General features: G+C 34.9%; 1 long non-coding RNA gene across 1 annotated transcript; it reads left to right on the forward strand.

The window, feature by feature from the left end:
* The first annotated feature begins 2,348 nt into the window (after positions 1-2,348).
* LOC139136189 (uncharacterized) lies at positions 2,349-21,285 on the forward strand. The gene is made up of 3 exons (XR_011553142.1): positions 2,349-2,391; positions 8,200-8,272; positions 20,925-21,285. It is a non-coding gene; the product is annotated as an uncharacterized lncRNA (long non-coding RNA).
* Positions 21,286-21,694: the final 409 nt, after the last annotated feature.

Here is a 21,694-nt window from a genome sequence, read left to right on the forward strand (position 1 = left end):
GTACCAATCCTTTCCTGTGACTGCTTTATCATTTTCTTACACACTTATCAGGCAACACTAGAGTTCGAATTTTTATATAGTTTATTTTCAAGCTAAATTTTGAATTGAACAACCTTGCTAATTAGACAGAATCATTAGTACCCTATTCAGAATATGAATTCAGAACAACATAGTGCCCTTGGTATACATATTTTGATCTGTGGTATTTATTCTCTGATGTGATGTAGAATGAAGTACAGCAAAATATGTGACATTTTAGTGGGGATCACAAAATATTTCGACTATAGTTCGACGATCAAGTCTGAGAGATCGACTCACAGCGATTGTTTTATCGTGGTTAATTGACGAGTCCGTGACTTTTAAATGTGCTGTGACACCGCAGCTTGTCATACTGAAAATTGAGCACGTTTATCTTTGAAAGTAGGTTGTAAAGCTCGCATGAAATGAACTGTAAGCGCAATCAGTATTTGTGAAAGTGTCGGGGCCCTTTTATCGTTACGTGTGTAACGGGTAGAAAAGAAAACAGTCCACGCAGAAAGCTGTTAGACGTGGAAATCTTCTCCTCAGCAGCAGGCGAAAGACATTATGGTATTTATGCAAAGAAAGATGTCAGAGAAAAGGTGACCAAGTTTCATGTGAACAAATAATGAAACATCAAACAATATGTGTCTGTGATGTGAAATTTTCACATTCAAAACTCGATATTATTGGCTTTCAGCAATGATAAAGTAAAAATCAGACATAAAACGCCAACACAAGGCAGGTGTAACGATTATCAATCGATATCTTAAAAATGAGATTGAAATTTGTTCAATAAATACAAGTAAATATATGCATGATAAATTGTCTTTATGATGGTCTTTCTAGCCACCGCTAATGAACTACTTCTCTCTCTGCATTAACCTCAAAGATTTATATCAGTAGAAAAGTCCAACTTTGGTACCTTAAATCTTTCTTGCTATACAGTAAACTTATCCAGACTGAACACTTTGGAGACTACTTCACACTTGAGTATATGCCACCGTGGAAAAATAATAATCATGACAATCGGTTGCTGTACAACCTGACAATGAACAAAATGACGTTTGTCCACAAGACCGTGCAGCATGTTTCTTTATTGAGCACGCTTTCAACATTACTAAACTTGGTTTTTAACAGATTTTCAAGTTTATCCGTAGGTTATACTCTATGATAAGAGTTGTATAGGTGTAGTACGAACACTAACCTAATCATAATAGGAGGCCTTTCTAGATTTATAACGAAATTACACATGTTACAAGGACCTGGACCAAACCATAACATTCTGCAACATGTCGAGTTCATGTAGTCTCCAGAAGATGACACCAGCAGTGTGCACATCCGGCTTTGAAACAATCGTAGTAATACATGCTACTTATGAGGGTTATCAACCACAGTCCAATTAAGGCTTTGTCTATCTCTCTCTTGCGTTACGAACATGGCAGCATCAGAATCTATCATTTCTAAAAATATAATTCCTTTTATTTGTACTGTCGTCCCAAGTATTTTTTTCAAACACTGCTGGCAAGATTAAAACTTCCTGATGAACACGAGTAAGACATTTGTTACGAATAGCATATAATCTTATGATTTCTAATTCATGATGCACCAAGAAACATAGGTCATCAGAGGGAAGGAGGGGCTCAAGGTAGTACTGACCACTTACCAAACTGATCAGCCACATCAAGAATTCGACAGTGCTCTGTTTAAATTTACCCAACTGATTGGCCTTGTTCTTGTCTTCGGCATGCCGTCACTGGTCAGTATCCATCGAGACTTTGTGGCTGTTCAAAGCGAACGTATAACTAAAAGGTGGTAAGAAGGAAAAAAATGAAACTTCGAGAATCAAAGATTGGAGATCGAAAGTTGGAAATGCGACTTCGAATATTGGCAACAGTAGGTACGAAAGTTTGTAATGCGATTTTCAACATTTAAAAGTGGAGGTACGAAAATTGCTAATGTAATTTTGAAAGCTCACAAATGGTTGTGTGGTCAAAAAAATGAAAATGAGACTTCGAATGTTGTAAACAAGAATTTGGGAGTTGAAATGCCACTTAAAATCAAAAGTATGAGGTCTAAATTTTTAACGAGTGTGTTTTAATTTTGACCTTAATTACGCTCCATGTATGTTGTAGCCGCACATCTCACAGTATCCGGAGTACCCGCAACCCCGCTTATTGCAAATTGCACGACCGGCTTGCTCACATTTTATCATCACGTGACATGTAACTCGAATCATGCATTTCATACACGCGTTATATTGACGAGTCCACGGTAAGAATATAAAGTGCGTAGGTGCCTCTGAGTGTTCAAAGTCCAGCCTATACTTCAACATCCGGGACACAATTGAATACACGCCATAGCATACCCGAGGTAGGTGAGCTTTTCCGTTGCTGAAATAACTCTAAGAATCAGCAGTTGTGTTTCTTCTTTCTTAGCTGCCTGATCAGAGTGTGTTTTTTGAGAAAGTTTTGAATCTTGCTCAGCAAACATCGACAATAATAGTATGCAATACCACGTACTATAGTGACGATAGGAAAACACCGACTGCGACATAGCAGGACGCTCTTGCCATACCCATTGCTAAAGCTTCACTCAATCAGTAGTAAACATTACGAATCACTATTTAGATCTGACATTTCTCCCGAGATTCTAATAGCGAGTTTCAACAAGTTCAAGGCAATGTAGGGTCGTTTTGTTCAGTTACACTGTACTTGTACTAGGGTCTTAGTAACACTTTACCGGGGTTTCTGATCCCTGTTACCAATGACGGCCATGTTTGTGTACACCGGTACAAAGTGCAAGACAGCGAGATTTATTGTGACCTGTGTCCGCATTCATTTTAATTACCGCATGGTAGAAAACAAAGAATGAAACGGAACACGGCCAGTAAGTGTTTCATTTTCTTATAACAGTTTGGTATGGTGCCGCTGATATGAAGGACATGCGATCCGGCTACACTGTAAAGTTAAGTGTTCAAGGATAAAACACCAATTAACGCCTTTTTTGTAACACTTTTTGAACGCGTCTAGACGTTCATAAATTTAACACTACGTGTTCAACTAACGTTCAATTTTTGAACACACGTGTGCAGATTTTGAACGCTACGTGTTCATCAGACATTATATTGAACACATGGTGTTCCATATCTGAACACACGTTGCACAGGAAATGTGTTCAAAAAATTGAACGCTTTACGCGTTCAAAGGGCTGTAACACTTTTTGAACGCATGGACGCCGTTCAACGATAAGTGTGTTAAAGGCTAGAACACATGATGCGCGCTTGTTAAACACCTTTAATTTTGGGCGTTCAGGGGATGTTCAAGCCTTGAAATAACATTACAGACCACTATATTCATAAAATTATTTTATTCTAAAAATACACAAAGTATTTCTAGAGTAAAATACAATAATTTACTGCCAATTTGTATATAAAGTCATAAAACTCCCCATGAACACTGTAGATCGTTTTAAAAAATATGAACAAAGTAATGACAAAACAGGTTTTACTTAAATATTTTGGATTACGATTTAAGGTTCATACTTTTTTAAAATGTACAAAAATTCATCTGAAAAAGCTAAAAATCTGGCTTACTTATTGTGTTGAAAACACGTATATGTATGGAATGCATACTCCATTGTTGTAAGATGATTTCTTAAAGACATTTCATCTTGTATAAACAATTGTAAATTTTGAAGAAAAGAAAGTTAGTCAAGGCTTCTCTAGTGCACATGGTATATAGTGGTCCACACTAAAGTAAACACAACATGTCAAGTTGTCAAAGTGTCACGGTAAGGCACATGCACAACATGCAGAAAGTGGGGAAAGACTTGGTCCTTGGCAGGGTAAAACATATTTCCTTGTCCAACAAAGTCCTTCATAAACAAAAAGGTTTCTTTGTTTGTAATATCTTTAAATAAACAATGAAATAAATCGGTGACTTTTCAAAAATCTACTTCTCAGAATAAAAAACATTCGTAAAGACCTTTCAAATTCTGGTGTACCCTGCTATTAATTTTTATACAAATATTTTACCAAAAATGGTAAAAATCGCTCTTAAAATTAAAAAAATGTAGATTTCATCATAACGTATATATATCACATTCTGGTAATCCCTCATATCTTAAAAATGTCTGAAATGTCTTTAATGTCTTAAAAATACACAGTTCCAAATTTCTGCATATTTGAAAAATTTGAAAAGGCTATCAGTAGAGATCTATGTCCTAATATCAAACTGTTCAATTAGCAGTTTTGAAAAGATTTTTAAAGATTTTTTGACCAAAATGACAAAAATTGCCATGAAATATAAAAATTGAATATTTCATCACAACTAGCACAAATTTGACTAGGGTCATTCTTAGGGACATGTTTACCAAATATTGAAGACGTCAGTAAAAGAGAAGAAAATTTTTTGCCAAAAATAGCAAAATTAGCCTCAAAAATATAAATTTGCATAGTTCATCATAATTTGAACATATGTGATTAGGGTAATCCCTGGGGACCTGTAATCCAAATATTAAAGGATTCGTACAGGTTGTTTTGAAGAAAAACCTTGGGATGTACAAATTTGAGGGCAATGCTACACATCCACCTATTTAGCTGACGGCAAAGCTAAAAACCAGTTGCTAAGAACAAGAGACGTGTTGAGCTACAATACAAAATTCTCTTAGGTTTGGTAGCATGCTATGATCAACTAAATGTTAAAGGGCATAAGCTTCCAATGACTTGAAGTCTCCTTTATCAGATGCAAGGGGGAATGAAAAATTGAAGCAGAAAGTGACAGGAAATTCAGAGTAAAAATTTCAGAAAATTCAGTAATTCTGTCAGAGTGGACATTTTTACTCTGAATTTTCCGTCGCTTTCAGCTCTTATTTTTCATTCCACCCTTGCATCTGATAAGGGAGACTACACGTCTGTGAAAGCTTATTCTCCGGCAACATTTAGTTGATCATAGCATGCTACCAAAGCTTAGATTAATTCAGAAAAAATACAGAAACTTATCAAAATTCAGTTACTGACCCTTGGAAGTTTAAATCTACATTAGAGATGAACTGAGGTTCTCAAGCTTGTTTCCAGACAGCTACCTGTACACTCATCTTCTTCATTATCTGTACCACCAGCTTCTGTAACAACTCTTCGATTTTCAGTTAAATCCAACGTTTTACATCCTGAAAATAATGAAACAATAGGTAATATGGCGAAATGAGACTTTAAATGAAAGACAAGGGGCTGATTAGGTTAAGGAAAAGGGGAGACTTTCATATACAGAGCCTCTTTTCGATACTGTTACACAATAATGGCTTCTTCTTTTCATCAACTGATTGAAATAAAAAAGCCAAACTCCCCTATGCTGAAACAATACATTTTATACTCTACAATGTTTAATTGATTGTTTACATGCGATTGTCTCTACTAAAATACATGTGTTAGCTGTGATTACGCAGCGGTACTATGCAAGGCGTATCGATCGCGCTCAGGTCAAGGGTTATCGCTACAGTTGTGTTGCGATGACCCTTGACCCGAGTGAGATCGATCGATAGGCCATGGCCAAAGTACCACTGCGTATTTACAGCTTGTTGTTGGTATACCAACCACTGAAAGAAAAAAAGGTTTCTTCACGTAGTTAAGCTATTTCAAAGTACAATACGATTAATTTCGAAGGATATTAATACAGATGCTTCAAAATCTAATACCTTTTACTATTTTGGAGAGAAAACTTATCCTTTCTGGTCTTGCTTCCGCACGATCACGACTTCAGGGTGCGCTTACAAGAAAAATGTCGCAACTTCCGTTTTGATGCATCATGGGATAGGAAAAAGCACCAAACTTGAACACCAAGTGTTTAGAAATGGAACGCCTCTTGCACGCCGATGTTAAAATTAAAACGTTCATGGTGGTTTTCTGATTTTCTTTTCAAATTTTCAAAATTTCAACACGTAATAAACGTGTAAAATTATTTTGTATACTTTCTTTTTAAGAAAAAACATGCTTTCAGCAATTGTAGACCGGAAATATTTTTCACTTTGCTGGAAATTCGGTACACCAAAATCCGTGTAAGTTTTGCCGGACAGCGAGGCAGTGGTAAATTTAATATAGCCATTGTAAAGTAAAAAAAGCAAAAGATTGTTAATTGTTTCACAGTATTGTAAAATTTCTGTGATGCTGAGTTTTTGAACACTTGAAGGAGATGGTTGTTAACACTACGTGTTCAGGTTTAGAACACCATTGTTAATAATATGAACACTAGTGTTAACAATGTGAACACGAGCCATTCAAATTTGAACACCAACACGTACATTTTGAACGCGTAAAGACGCGTCTAGTGTCCGCTATTTAGCTGCGTTCAATCATGTTACATTACTTCACAAGTATGTCATTATAACATAGCACGGCTTCGTGTACTAACATACCTTAACTAAACAAAATCAATTTTTCAAATAGATATCATTCGTTTGGTTGACATTTGGTTGTCTATTTAAGTAAATATATATTAAATATAATATGATAAATGTTGGCAGAGATGGCACGTTGCGGAACAGGACTTTTTCTGGTAAAATTCGACAAATTTATAAAAGAGATAATTTTCCGACCAAAAACATTTCTTTGTCATTTTTATCGACACATATAAAAAAGGAGTTCCTTAAACTCAATTGAAATGACATTCTACGCTAAATAAAACTGATTATATACGTCTAATCAATATAAAAAACGCATGTGTAATCTAAACAAATGTTAAATTTTGGGGCTTAGAAAAGAATTATTATTAAAATGTAATAATTTTGTATCGATCAATGACAGTTACATGAGCTTTAATTCTATTTTACATCAAGTGACCATTTGGTTTAAATAATTTTTTGTTTGGCAGTCGGAATAATTTATTTTTTTCAATATGTTATTTTGCGAGAAAATATACTGTCTATCAGTCATTTGACTTTGACGACTTCTCAAATCTATACTGTTTCATTTCTACTGTGCACTGTGGCCGATTTCTCGCCACTTCAGTCAATCAGAACTTCCTCAAAATTGATCCCTAGCTAATCTGAAATGTTAAATGTCTCAGACCCACGAGTTCGCAGGGAGTCTTTAAGGAGTTTCCTCACATTCATAGCTTCTTGCATAGCCAATTTGGAATTTTCCTCTGTTTTCTAATGCTGCAAAATCACTCGCAAATACTTCTTCACTCTATTTTGTTATCGCAAATTAATATGTTCTCGTTGCGTCACTAGATATTAAAACATAGTTGCGATCAATGTGACATATAGTTACAATTTCCATTCACCATTACAAGAGTAGACGTTGAAGACGCTGCATTATATGTGTATGAAATAAAACGCCATCTCCGAGTCGATTTTCTACATGCGAAAAATAGAGGAACGCTGTCTCGAAAAAGTCACGCATTTTGCGACAGAGATATGGCCTTTTATCGTATGTCTGATTTGAATTAAACTCACCTTTACAAGTATAAATGTTATGCAGATGTCACAAAGAAAATTTCGATTTAAATCCAATGCCGACCTTGATACAAACGAATGAATGGTAGTACTTCAGCAAAATTTCGGTCCCTTGCTTATCTTTAATATATCTGGGAAGTCCATGTTCAAAAGATTAACATAAATACCATGATAGAAGCGAGATATAAATGTAAATATTAATACCCATGTCTTTATGTTAATTTTTGAGTAAATAGCAAGTAAGCCATTATTTACGGCTATTTAAAATATACAGCATACAACTCAACTACTGTTTGGAATATACTCACACTATATTATGGCCGCAAATCCTTTCGAAGAATATCATTCACTTGATGTACATACATTCATGATTTTGTGTAGTGGTTGGAATTGAAACACTTTGTTAACAACTTTCACATTCAATGCAAAGTTTAGTCAGCATAATCTGATCGCGAGATAGTTAAATGAATACAGTTACATTAGAAGATTATTATTGCTGGTATCATCTGAAACTCTCCTCAAATAACTACTTTCGGTATACAAAACAAATGGCAAGGCGACGTACGGTAAGGTGATTTGCGGATAGAAATATGATCATCAGCAAATACATTTGACTTGTAAACCGGATCATTGCGAGAACGAGTCGTCGCGTATGTAACTATTAACCGCAGAGCTACGACGTTTTGTGTGAGATGACTTTTAGTCAACGGATATTACTTTGTTCTTTAGGCATTTCATCGTTATATCACCATGGATGACTGGGATGAGTTGAAAAACAAAATTGACAAAGAAATAAAGCCAGGTATGTGCAATTACATTATTGTAATCCCTTATTTACAGAAATAAGTTATAAATGGAGGTCAAGTATAGTTAAGAATAGCGAGTACAGTCGAACAATACCTTGCTGGTGTACGGCGGTCGCAAGTTATATGGAAAACATTTTTTTGTCTTTCACCACTAGGGGCGCTGCACCTGCGCCTTGTTTCACCGGAAGTGAGTGCTAAGTTTACTCAGTGAATTTATCAACGACTCCCCCTACTCCCATAGATAGGTGTGTGAGCATGTGCCGCAAGAATGGGTCATTTTTTTTCTATATATATGGATCAGTAACGTAGGAATGTTAACTGTCCCCATACTTCAGGAAAACCTTGATATAGAATAGAATAAGCGTAAAGATTCCTCGCCATTGTCAAACCAGACAGGTATGTAAGGGTGCCGGAAATCGACAAGTGCGGGGCCAAAGTGAGGGCTAGCACAATCAAAGTGCGAGCGAATGTGAGGGCTTGAAGTGAGGGCTCTCACAATCGAAGTGCGAGCAAATGTGAGGGCTTGAAGTGAGGGCTCTCACAATCGAACTGAGAGCGTATTTGAGGGTTGAGACATGCGAAAATCAGTACTAAATTCACCTTGATCTGTGATATTTGAAATGCAATGACTAAAAAACACGAAAAGGTTAACGAAAAAGACGGAAGTGATGTAATGGGTCATGATCTGTACGCAGGTCATTGTGTACTCGTTCCGCACTCAGCCGTTCAACTGTTCACAGAAAAAAGGCCACGCGGCGACTGTGTTCTGGAGATAGTAAGTTTTCATTCAACGTTGAAAACGACTTTGACTCTCATTTTTCGTATGCCTGAGCTCGAATTTGATCAGTTCAAGGCGTCCCTCACTTCAAGCCCTCACATTCGCTCGCACTTTGATTGTGCTGGCCCTCACTTTGGCCCCGCACTTGTCGATTTCCGGCACCCTTACATACCTCAACCAGATGTGAACTGAATGTGCTCACGTGTTTTACAACAGGTTCATTAATAGTAGTACGCTTCACAGAACAATCAAATATGTATTATGTCACTATATGTAGCAGATTTCATCACCTTTCGCACAGTATTCTGAGAGTTAATCACTTATTACAAAACTTTATTAAATATGCAAATCACCTGTTAATTAATTTGACACTGCTCAATGCTTCATGGGACAATTAGATATCCATCATATCAGCATTGAATTTAACGCTGTAATTGTACAGTAATATCACAAATTACAAAGTGCATTAAATATGCAAATGAGCCCTTAATTAACCTGAAACTGTTCAATGTTTCATCAGATCAATATCTGTAGCAGGTTCACCAAATATGCAGCAGATTTCATCACATTTGATGCAGTTATTTCGGAGTTATATGACTAATTATAAACTTCATAAAATATTCAAATGAGCTCTTTATAAACTTGTCACTGTTCAATGCTTCTCAGTACAATTAGATATCTATCAGATCAACATCTGTAGCAAGTTTCATCAAATTTAATGCTGTAATTTTGGAGTAATATCACTAATTCCACAGTTATAACTTCACACAACTAAATGCTTTACACCACAGATATTTGTCGGATCAGTATCTGCAGCAGATTTCATCAAATTTGGTGCAGTTATATGGGAGTTATATGACTAATTACAAAACTTCATAAAATATGCAAATGAGCTCCTTATTAACTTTACACTGCCCAATGCTTCTAAGTATAATTCGATTTATATCAGATCAATATTTGTTGAATTTATCATCAAGTTTGGTGCAGAAATTTTAGAGTAATGTCACTAATTACAAAGGTAATTAAATATGCAAATGAGCAGATAATTGACATGACACTCACATTATCATCATAATGTTCTAAGAATGTCGTCTGTGAAAAGTTTCATGAAATTTTGTGCAGTATATCGGGGGAAAATGATATTGCATAAGATTACTAACAATGGGTCACATTTTTGGAATACCAGTTGGGAGATATTTTCGACTGGAATTGGGCGACACTTTCTAGTATGAAAATATTGGTTGCCCGGTTTCATGACCGACACAAACTTTTACTTTAATGCTGTCGGATGCAATGTTATTGCAGCCTCAAAAGGCTGGAAAACTTGACATACACATGAAAGAAAGGCATGACTTTCCACCAGTTCCTCGCATGGAGAACGTAGTGAATGGCATGCTCTGTGTTGTGAACGAGATTGATGTCGAGACAGCAACGTCTTGCAAATGAACCAGCATCATGCATTTGCTGAAGAATCCGAGACCTATCAAATTATATGAATGCTCGAGTGATGTTATTCGGAGCTAAAAGGAGTAAACTCAACTATGTCGATATACAAGGGATCAACTATGGAATAAGTAAATCAGCGATAGCATATTTGTTTCATTTTTAATATGTGATCCTAAAAAGGCAAGTTGTACAGAATAAAATACTTCAGGGGTACCTAAGAAATCGCAGTTTTGGCATACAAAGAGATGCCGTGAATATGGACGCAGTAGCTTTGACCATGGGTCTAGGTAGTCGCTTCGGGAAAAGAGATGTAGATGCAGGGTTATCTGGAAGCCGTGACGAAAAACCAAACGTTTTGATGAAAATTCTAGTGTTGGGGAGCTGACAACATGGCGGCAGACAAGGCAGAAACTGGCGATGGTAAGACTTTTATGCCACATCTTTTCTATCTCTGTGTTGAGCATCATTTAAAGTAGCCCATACAGTGTAAAAATATGTTAGAATGTGTACCAGGAAAGTTTCTGTGTTCGTTTTTGAATAATGGCTGAGAATTCAGTGTTCCCGCGTCATAGTCAGTACAGTGTAACTTCAACAGGAGCTTATTAGCTAGACCATAAATAACACATGTCAGAAGAATATGTCCTCAGGGTACATCGGTTTATCCACGGTCATCTTATCTAATTTCTGTGCTACTTCAGATGTAAGATATCAAGTTTTTGATATCAACTTTATGCAGTTGAGTCATTGTTAAAATTGATGGAAAGTATTTTTGAATTTGCTGATTAATTTGCTTTCATAAAATGTTGTAGGACATAGCCATCCATGTTCAATGAGATTTATTGTAATTATCCTGTTACTTAGAAGTCATGATGTTTTCAAATAATATGAGTTTGCCATTATTATTGTAAAAAAAGTTGAGGTCAAGAGATTCTGAAAAACAAGTTATATGAAAATTTATACTCATTCTGTTTGCCTTAATTCTACCTCACAGCTACTGAAAATTAAAAATGCCTCAAGGAAAAAAAGTCTAAACGTTTTCTCTCTGTGGATAGACATAAGATAAAGTCTGATCAACTTTCTAGTTTGTATTTTTATTTATTTCCAAAATAAAGCTTTAGTTTTGTACTATAGAGAACTGTCGGGTTACTGCATATGTTCAGGTGATGATGTAAAGCTTATTTATCACCTATGTCATACAACATTAACTTGCAGACCAAATATATCTTGTACTGTACATATGTTAGCCACTTTTGTTTTTGAGTGTGTATGATTAGAGAAGGAATTATAGTAATGTGGATTTTTTAACTAGTTTGGAATAACACACTATTTGTTTTCCATATGCCAATTTGTCTCATGTAAGATTATAATTTTACCTGTCACAGTAATTAGAGTAACTTTGTCAACCTTATGTTTTTCACTTTCAAAGCAATTAAGTAGAAGATGACATACCAATGCCATTATTGTTAGAGTAAAACAATCAAACATGGCAATGCAAATGTTTATGGAAGCAGCACACAATTTCAAATGACAACACGGAAGGAAGCAACTGTGTCACAGTTCACACTTCAGCAGATAACAATCATGAAGATTTAGTTTGTTCATTTTGCCATACATCTATCTTATTACAGCTACTGTTACTTTTGAATATGTAATTGATTAAGCAGTCCAAGAAAATAGATACTGTTATGAGGGCAACCTAAATAGACTTCTTAAAAAATGAAACCTGCATTAGATAACTTTGTTCAGTTAAAAAGAGCTACAACTACTCAACTCAATATGAGAAAAAAAAACCAGGACAGTGTGAACTTGAGATCCCAAGTACTTGATGTGACAAGGCTGTCTTGACAATATCACAAGTCAGTAAAATATTGTTTATTGAGAGCATGATGATGAATTTAAAACATGTCATTTTGGAACAACTTTCACAATATCATAGACATACAATATGACTCAAATATTTTGTTTTTCAAGTTAAAATGAAATCATCATGTTTAAAGCAATCAACAAAGAGTGAAAAGACAGCAGGGTCTGCCAGGTTGGCTAAGACTCTTGCGTATCATTCTAAAATGTACATGTTGAGAAACATTCATATATTTAATGTTCTTCATACTTGACTTTAAAAAAATATCCGAAATAGCTTGTCAATCAGTGACAATGAAAACAGCTTTATTTTTAGCTCTCATTTGGTATACCAAAGAGAGCTTATCTTATAAGGTGAATCAGTTCATTTGCATCTCATTTACATCTCTGATTGTATGTATTTATGTATGTCTGTTAATCCGTCCAGATCAAAAACTCCCAAACCGCAGCAGCTACCGTCTCAGTATTTGGTATACAGGTGCACCAAGGGGTGGAGATATGAATTTTTTCAAATTATTTATTTATTTATCTATTTATTTATTTATTTATTTATTTATTTATTTATTTATTTATTTATTTATTTATTTATTTATTCGGAAGACCAACAGGAATAAATTCCCAATTACAGGCTCCGCTCGACATAAAAAGAAATACAAGCACAATCACACAAAATAAACAATAAAACAATATATACAATAATAACAGACAATTGCGATTCACAAACGAGATCATGTATAAAAATAATTCTCTACACTATTTTTAAAAAGACTAAATCTGTCAAAAATATCAATATTTGGATTATATTTTGCAATTTCGTTAAAAGTGGACAGAGCATGTGGAATGAAAGAGTACTTGCGAACATTAATTCTGGTTGCTGGTACCCGAAACGGACAGTTAAACCTTAGAGTTCGTTGAAAATTCAGTGGGATTTGTGTTAAATAAGAACTGTTAACCACAGAATGAATACATTTGTATAAAACAGAGATCAGAAACTTTTCTACGATTAAAAAGGGGAGGTAGTTTGAAAAATTTGCATAATTTTCTATACTTTGAAGAACAGTAAGGTATGTTTTGTTTAAAGCATAAGTGTCTGATAAATTTCTTTTGAACACGTTCAACTTTATCAACTAGGTTCTTTTGCCATGGATTCCATATAACAGAACAGAAATCGAGGCAGCTCCGTACCAAAGAAATGTACAAGGCCTTCACCGACTTTACATTATGGAAATCTTGACAATTGCGTTTTAAGAAACCTAGATTGCGCATTGCTTTTTTGACGACAGTATCAATGTGCTCGGAAAAATCCATGGAGCCACAAAGTATGACACCAAGGTCCTTGATTGACGTAAAACGTGTGATTGGAGTTGTATTAATTGAGCAATTAAAAATAATCATCCTAGTCTTATTAGTGAAACTAATGAAGCCACATTTGTCAATATTTAACTTAAGCTTCCATGTTGAACACCAACGGACAACCCTGTCAAGATCATCCTGCAACAATGTGCAATCAGAAATTGACTGGATAGTTTTATAAAGCTTCGAATCATCTGCATATATAAAGCTTCGAATCATCTGCACATATAGTTTTATAAAGCTTCGAATCATCTGCATCTGCATAAATGAACATGTCAGTGTCAAAAATATGCAAATGAGGAAAAAATAGGAAAAATCCTGCAAACTGCTAAATGTCAGTAACCATTGGTCAGATTTAGTTGAAACTTGGTATGTAGGTTCCTTTAGGTATTCTAAATTTGGTGTGTATAACTGTGGAAGAAATTTTGCGTGTTTGTATTTTTGGGTAATTCTTTTAGTTTTTAGTCAAAAAATATTTTCCTCTGAAGCTGCTTGTCCGATTACTTTGAAAGTTGGTATCTATATTCCTCGGGATGACCTCAGTCAAGTTTGTAAAAATTGTAGTAATTTTTTTGTATTTATAATTTTCGGGCAATTTTCCCAATTTTTGGTCAATTTGTTTTTCTCTCAAAACTACTCATCTGATGCCTTTGATATTTGGTATGCAGGTTCATAAGGTAGAGAAAAATGTGATTTTGTATTTTTGGGGCATTTTTTGTCGTTTTTGGTCAAAAAATGCATTTCCGAAAGACTACTCATTTGATAGCTTTGATGTTTAGTATACAGGTTCCTAGGGTGTATCTTTATGTGAAACATTGAGATCAGGAAGAAATCTGCAATTTGTATTTTGGGACAATTTTTGCCATAATAGTAAAAAAAATTGTTTCACATAATGTATTTTTTAATTGAGTAGAAATATTCCTGTGGACGATATTAATTTAATATGTTCAAATTATATCTTCTTCAAATACATATTTTTGCAGCTGTTTTTTGCCATTGTGGTCTGGCTGACCTGAATTGGGCTGTCAAAGATTTAGTCCTTCATCAAAACTGTCACAAAAGTTATTCTCTACATAACACAAAGGAGCTCTATCAGCTGCCAGGTCGCTTGTTTTTAAATTTTCAGAGAGACATCTTCAATTTCCTATTTTTGTGAAGCTTCCTAATTTTTGACGGAAAAACTTACAGAAATAGTCCACTCTATTGATTCCATAACTTTTTCAGGTTGTGTTGATGTGAACAAAATTATAATAAATATTATTTTGTGAAAAGATTTTCTGATTTATGGCAATTTTATACCTACGGGATTTAAGAATACATAATGTGTTGATTTATTCAGCATTCAGCACTGTATTTGGTGTTAAAATGCGGTAAAAGAATCATTAGAAAGTACAGGTGAAGGTGATTTTAGCAGGTTTTGGTTTTGTGTATATTCCAATTTTTTTCAATGTTTGAGAGTATCAAGGTTGTTCAGCAAAAAAACAGGATGGTTGGACAGTCTTATATACATGTAGTTTACTTTTTTGTACGTGGCACACAAGTTTTGTAGATAACATTGTTGATAAAAAGAACCTACTCATTTGAGTGTCTGGATAGAACACACAAAGAAATTGCTAAATTACTTATCCAAGTTGATCGTAGAGACCGAAGTTAATTAGGACATCAATCTGGCTAAACAAACCATAAAACAATGTATACGTACTGATGCCAATCTGTTTTTACAGACATACAAGAATAAACATTGGAGTGGAGTGTTACATGATTAGTATTTCACTCAAATGAGTCGGTTCTTTTTATCTACAATGTTTATCTACAGAACTTGTGTGGGACGTACAAAAAGTAAACATAATGTATATGAGACTGTCCAACTATCCTGTTTTTTGTTGTAATTATAACTCTTACACTTCCTGTCATTTTATCGCGTTATGTAAACATTGTTGATACCAAAGGGTGGATCATTTGATATCCTGATGGGGAAATCTGGAAGATTAATGATTCCAAGCAAATGTCAGTGACAAACGAATCTGCCAGAAAAGGAAAGGTGGAAGAGTGGAAAAAGTACTCTACAGTGGATCAAATAGAAAATACTGCTACTTCATCAATCTTCAGCCCCCCCCCCCCAGGAATATCAAATGGTCAAACCCATGTCTTTGTGCACACATTTCACAATGCACTGTATGTCAGTTGAAGATTCCAAGTCAGGTCAGGATTCGAAAGGAATACTCAAGTTCACCACAGTTAAAATTCTTAAGTTGATCTAAGTGTCATCACCCTTGTGACATATTGGTTTTATAAGTTATTCCAAAAGAGGATGCACGAGTTGCACTGGAAAAAAACAATGTTTACTTTTTCCTGTAGGGTGTATGAGTTAATGGTTGTATGTTGAAATCTCTCTATGTATCTGGTGTATGATCAAAATGTAAACATTAGTTGTATGTTAAGCATTAAGGTTATCTGTTGTTCATGAAAATCAAGAAAAGGTAGCCGTTTGCCTGTATTTCTGTACACATAACTGCCTTTTAAACACTATCACATAAGTAGAAAGAGGACAAGAAACTAATCAAATTGATGTATAATATTCACCCTCAGTGCCTGTATATATAACTATTTCATCATAACATCCAGCTGTTTGTTATATCTTTATCACTGTCCATGGGCCAAAGCACACTAAGAAGCCAATGTCATCACAGCCAGTCTGTGTATGTCCGTCTGTCTGTATGTCAATCAATTCGCCAGTCTTTCTGTAGACCAAGTTTGTTGAGACTCATAACTGAATAATTTCCACATTAAATGTGGCCAGCTTTGGCATGCATAGATGGTTATCTATAATCCAATGGCATCTTTTAGGCGTTGATATACGAATAAGGAAAAAAACATTTTTCATAATCTGCAAGTTATATTGATAAGAGAGTGATTACTTTATTATTTGGTACGTATGATAGGTAGATCAATGTATGCGATATTTTGATTGAAAAGCATAAACATTTGTATGTATGTATTTTTGAATTTCTTACCGAGTTTTTGTCAAAAGTCTTGTTTTTGAGAGTCACATGTCAGATACCAGGTATCAAATTTGGATTTTAAGTTCTAATGATTATTTGATTACCATATATCAAAATATTGATGAAATTTGTAACAGTAAATAGAAGTGAATTGGAAGACAGAAGTTTGCAGTGCAGTTGACACACTGTTTTACAAATAAATTAGCATGGAACTATCTGTATTTTGTGTTTAAAAGAAGTTTGGGGTACCACGTTTTGCATGTTTTATTTTTTTAATGCCAAATATGATATTCTTGAAATCCCTGGTCCAATTGCAAAAGATTGAGAATTGCTGCACATTTTACCTGTGTATTTGTGATGGAACATGTACATGATCAACTGCAAATTAGTATTTGTTCAAATGAAGTCAGCGTTACTAAAAATGCTAATGAGCAACAAAAGTGAAAACTTGGTGAAAATCTCAATAAACATTGGTCAGATTGTCTTAGCAAGGCAGCTAACATACCATATTGTACAAAAAGTGTTGCATTGAAGTCGCTATGAGTGAATTTAAAAGAAATTATTTTATTGAGATCTTGTAAACAGCCAGTCTTTCATTTTCAAGATGAAGGATAATATAAGTACATTCATAATAAGTGTCGTCTGTATTGACAGTAAACGTTGCTGCTTAATCAAGCAAGGTCAGGTTATAGGTTACCAACTTTTACAACTGTGGATGTAAATATGATAATTTTGTGTGAAAAATTGTTCCAACTTTGGTTTGAAAGTATTTTTTTCCATTGTCATATTGTATATTTATGGAATTATTTGTCTGTGTAAGTCAAGTAATGGCTTCTATACAAATCCCTAGTTTGATGCTTTTTAAATGTGGTGAGAATAGCTTTAAAACAGATGTATATATCTGATGTTTCAGGCTTCCTGGTATATATGTTTGTTTTTGGAAATTTCCTCATTTGTCGTTGACACTGCAATGCTTGTTTAACTTGATTGCAGTTTTGGACATACCATTATGATGTAGGTGTGGCAGCTTCATTAACAGTAGAAGCTTGAGGAATGCCCATTATTGCATCTTACCTTAGTCTTCGATTGTGCAACCATAGACTGTATAGAGACAAAATATTGTCTACATTAATTTTATGCATTGCAATATTATAGGGGACACCTTTAGTTTGGTATGGATGATTTTATCACTAGTTATGATGTACTGGGTTGCATGGTATTGTGAAAGTGTATGTGATCAACAGTTGCAAGTTGCCAACCATTTCATACTTCAATGGACGGTGCATCAAAATTTGTTCAAATGCACTTGACTGTGAATATCACATGCTAAGGTACATAGAAGCGTGTTAAATATTGTATATACACTCATTCTTGGTTGCCACATGTAGCCAAATGTGAGCAAAGTGTCATTGACGCTATTTTTGTGATGAAGAAGTTGATCATGAAGGGAGAGACCGTATTTGAAACTCAGTGTTTCATGCAGATGTGTTTTAATTTGTGGAACAATTCTACTGAATTGTAATTGTAATGTTTTGGAATAAAGGTAATCACCTTATTTGTTCCACTACAGTTGACAGTGGTGTTTCTCAGATTTGTATTCGCTACTTCTGCTCAGATATTGCCATGAACCTTGACCTGATATGTTTTTCATTGAATAGTGTGGCCTGTTCAAAAGCCAGCTTCTCTTGTTGTGGTAGCCGATGGTGTTTTGAGTTGAGTTCTCCCAGCACTACATGGAAGTGTTATGGTTGTAGTAGTAACATTAAACCAATGAATGGTAAATTTTCCTTTAGTCGTGCGCATCTTATACGACTCTTGAAGATCTTGTTTGCAAATTTCAACTTTGGAAATCATTTGTATTATAGAATTTGTTCAAATGAAGTTATCATTGACCAAAATATGTTAATGACCTACAAAAGTGTAAACCTGGTGACAATCTCAATAATTGTCAGTCAGAATTTTGCATTTAGGGATGACTTTTTCAAGAAAACAACCAAAGACCTCTAAGCTTATAATAAGTTGTCATCACCAGTTTCCAGTGCACTATATCGTTGTACTTCTGCAGATTGCATTGGGCTTCTCACAGCAACAGTGTCCAGCCAATAGTTTCATATGGCATCTGATACGATGAAAAACAAATTAAAAGTAATCAAATTATATAACTGAAAACAGTCGTTTGAATTCTAGGTAATGTAGTTCATGTACATGTGTAAACACTGTGCAGAGTTGGAAGTCAGTGAAAAGATATAAAAATCACCAACAATTAACACACAGTGCTCATCATCATGTCTGTTAAAGTTTAAAACACTGACAGAGAGTTAATGGTAGGAGAAGAGCCCAAGTTCACTTAATTTTAAATACTTTATCTAATCCAAAGTAATGAACTGGTCAATGATTATTGATTCATCAACGATAGGAAGGATTGTTTGAAATATTGAATGTATTACAGTAAATGCAAATTTTAAGGCAAGAAAATGTGCATACACTGGAACTTAGCAGAGGTGTGACGGGTTTTACTCCGACTTTTTACATATTTCTAACTGTCTCTTCAGCTCTACATGTCATTATTATGATAATTCGAAAAGTAGATCAAGATCATGAAATTAGGAAGCAATAATCATTAACATGTTCAAAAAGTCATCCATTCGATATGTCCATTTAACTACTCAGAACTGGTAATGACTGTATGGATGTTTGCCAATCACTGAGTGGGCTGACAAGGGAACACTGAATTCTCAGCCATTATTCAAAAACGAACGAACGCAGAAACTTTCCTGGTACACTTTCTAACATATTCTATACTGTACGGGCTACTTTTAACGATGCTCAACACAAAGATAGTAAAGATGTGGCAATAAAGTCTTACCATCGCCAGTTTCTGCCTTGTCTGCCGCCATGTTGTAAGCGCCCCAACACTGGAATTTTCATCTAAACGTTTGGTTTTTCGTCACGGCTTCCAGATAACCATGCATCGACAACTCTTTTCCTGAAGCGACTTCTTAGACCCATGGTTAAAGCTACTGCGTCCATAGTCATTGCATCTCTTTGTCTGCCAAAACTGCGATTTCTTAGGTACCCCTGTACTTATTCCGTGAAAAACTGTGTCTCATACTTGAAATCAGTAGATTCTGAAACGAAACGGAAATATAAAGTATAAAATAACTATTCCGTAATGGATTATGTATCATCCTTTTAACCAGCAGAAACGAAAGGGAAATACTGACACAGTATTCGGATAACATCTCAACGATATGTTTTAATTACGAAAGAATCACCTACGAAACGAGAAGAAAACACGATATTAAATCCACACTAAGAAAATGGATACATTTCAATATCTATGCAAATGATCATCCCTTCCAAAATCTAGCCGAAGGCTTATAAACTGTAAAATATTAAGATACAACCAATCCAGCCATACTGAATGAACTATTGACAGGGAGTATAAAATCTCTATAGTATGTAATTACATCCAATCAGTATGAATCACACTCAGTAGAGTGGAATAATCAACTAGTGTCCAAAACAACACAAAGTCCATACGTCGGCTACACTAATAGAAACAACTCTAACCAAAAGTAAAGACTTTAACCGCGGCTTCACCGATGTTGATATGCCTGAAGTAAACTTCGTGATCCTGTACTAACCTCCCCTATGATATGCCATCATTCATTTGTGCAGTTTAGAGTAAAATGTTTGTTTTAAACAGGCTTCAATCCATATATATATATACAGCACCTAATTTCAAACAAAGATTTTATACACCACATGTTTATACTGTAAGTGCTTTCCTGTGAAAATGTTCCAGAATTTAAGAAAGTTACGGGCATATTTCATGTCTTGGAAGTTTTACAGCACTACTTAGAAAGCCCTTCAGAAGCAAACTTGTATTACACAACTTTAATATCCACTAGTGATCATTATTTTTATCAGATGAAAATTCGTTCAGTTGTACGTGTCATGGTTTTGCAAAACTGCGATGAGATTACTTTTACTCCCCCTGTAAGACATCAAAGTTGATGCTATTGACATGTCAAATGCAAAACGATTTTCCAATGCTGTAATGGGAGCAGCAGTTACGTTTATTTGAAATTATCTACCATGAAATAATGCATCAAGCGATGTGTTTATTGATTGGTTTCAAGCTCAACCCCATTCATGTCAAAAGATCTGAGATGTTCAGAACTTGTGAATATGATTTTTCCATAGGCGAACTTTTGAAAATGAAGAAATCAAGAATTGTTAATCGGGCTCTATCAGACAAAGTTCTAGGTCGTATTGAATCAACACTCAGTTTGATAGAGGAACTGGAGCTTAAGGGTGTTGTGTCTTCCAAGAAAACAGATAAACTGCGTGCAATTATGGAAGAGATCGGAAGAATTGATCTAGCGCTTGAAGTACAGGAATTCAAAGGTGCGATCCAGCTAAAATAGTCTTGTAATGTGTTTGTCATCGGTATTGGTGACAATGTTCACATTCAACAAGCTACATTACTCGTATGATAAGATCTTTTGGCAATGTATGTAATGAATACAAAGATAGGAACAACCTTGAAGTTACCAACGAAGAATATAATATAAAACGCAATATCTAATATTAGAGTGCACAAAGCCATGTATATGCAGTTCAAGAGAATTTGAATAAGTATTATATTAAAGGATTGGCATTGAACAATGCGTCTCCATGATATATCATTGAAGATTCGTACAGATGACCAATTTTGTTATTTTGCCATAAGTGACGAAAATAAACTTGCTGCTGTTCCCTAAAAAGGTTGAACCATATAATTAAACAGCAGCACAGTGTTAGTTGTTTTAACACCAAATTCACTTCAATATCAATGATACTTAAATTTAAAAATCTGACCATAAAACAACGTACACTTCTTATTGGAGGAAACGTTTGATAGGCGATATAACAGATCGAACACAGGTCTATGACATTGTTTTTGCCATATGTAGTAAATTTATTATTTAGCC

Source organism: Ptychodera flava, chromosome 7 (assembly GCF_041260155.1).
Source record: "Ptychodera flava strain L36383 chromosome 7, AS_Pfla_20210202, whole genome shotgun sequence".
NCBI classification, from domain to species: Eukaryota; Metazoa; Hemichordata; class Enteropneusta; family Ptychoderidae; genus Ptychodera; species Ptychodera flava.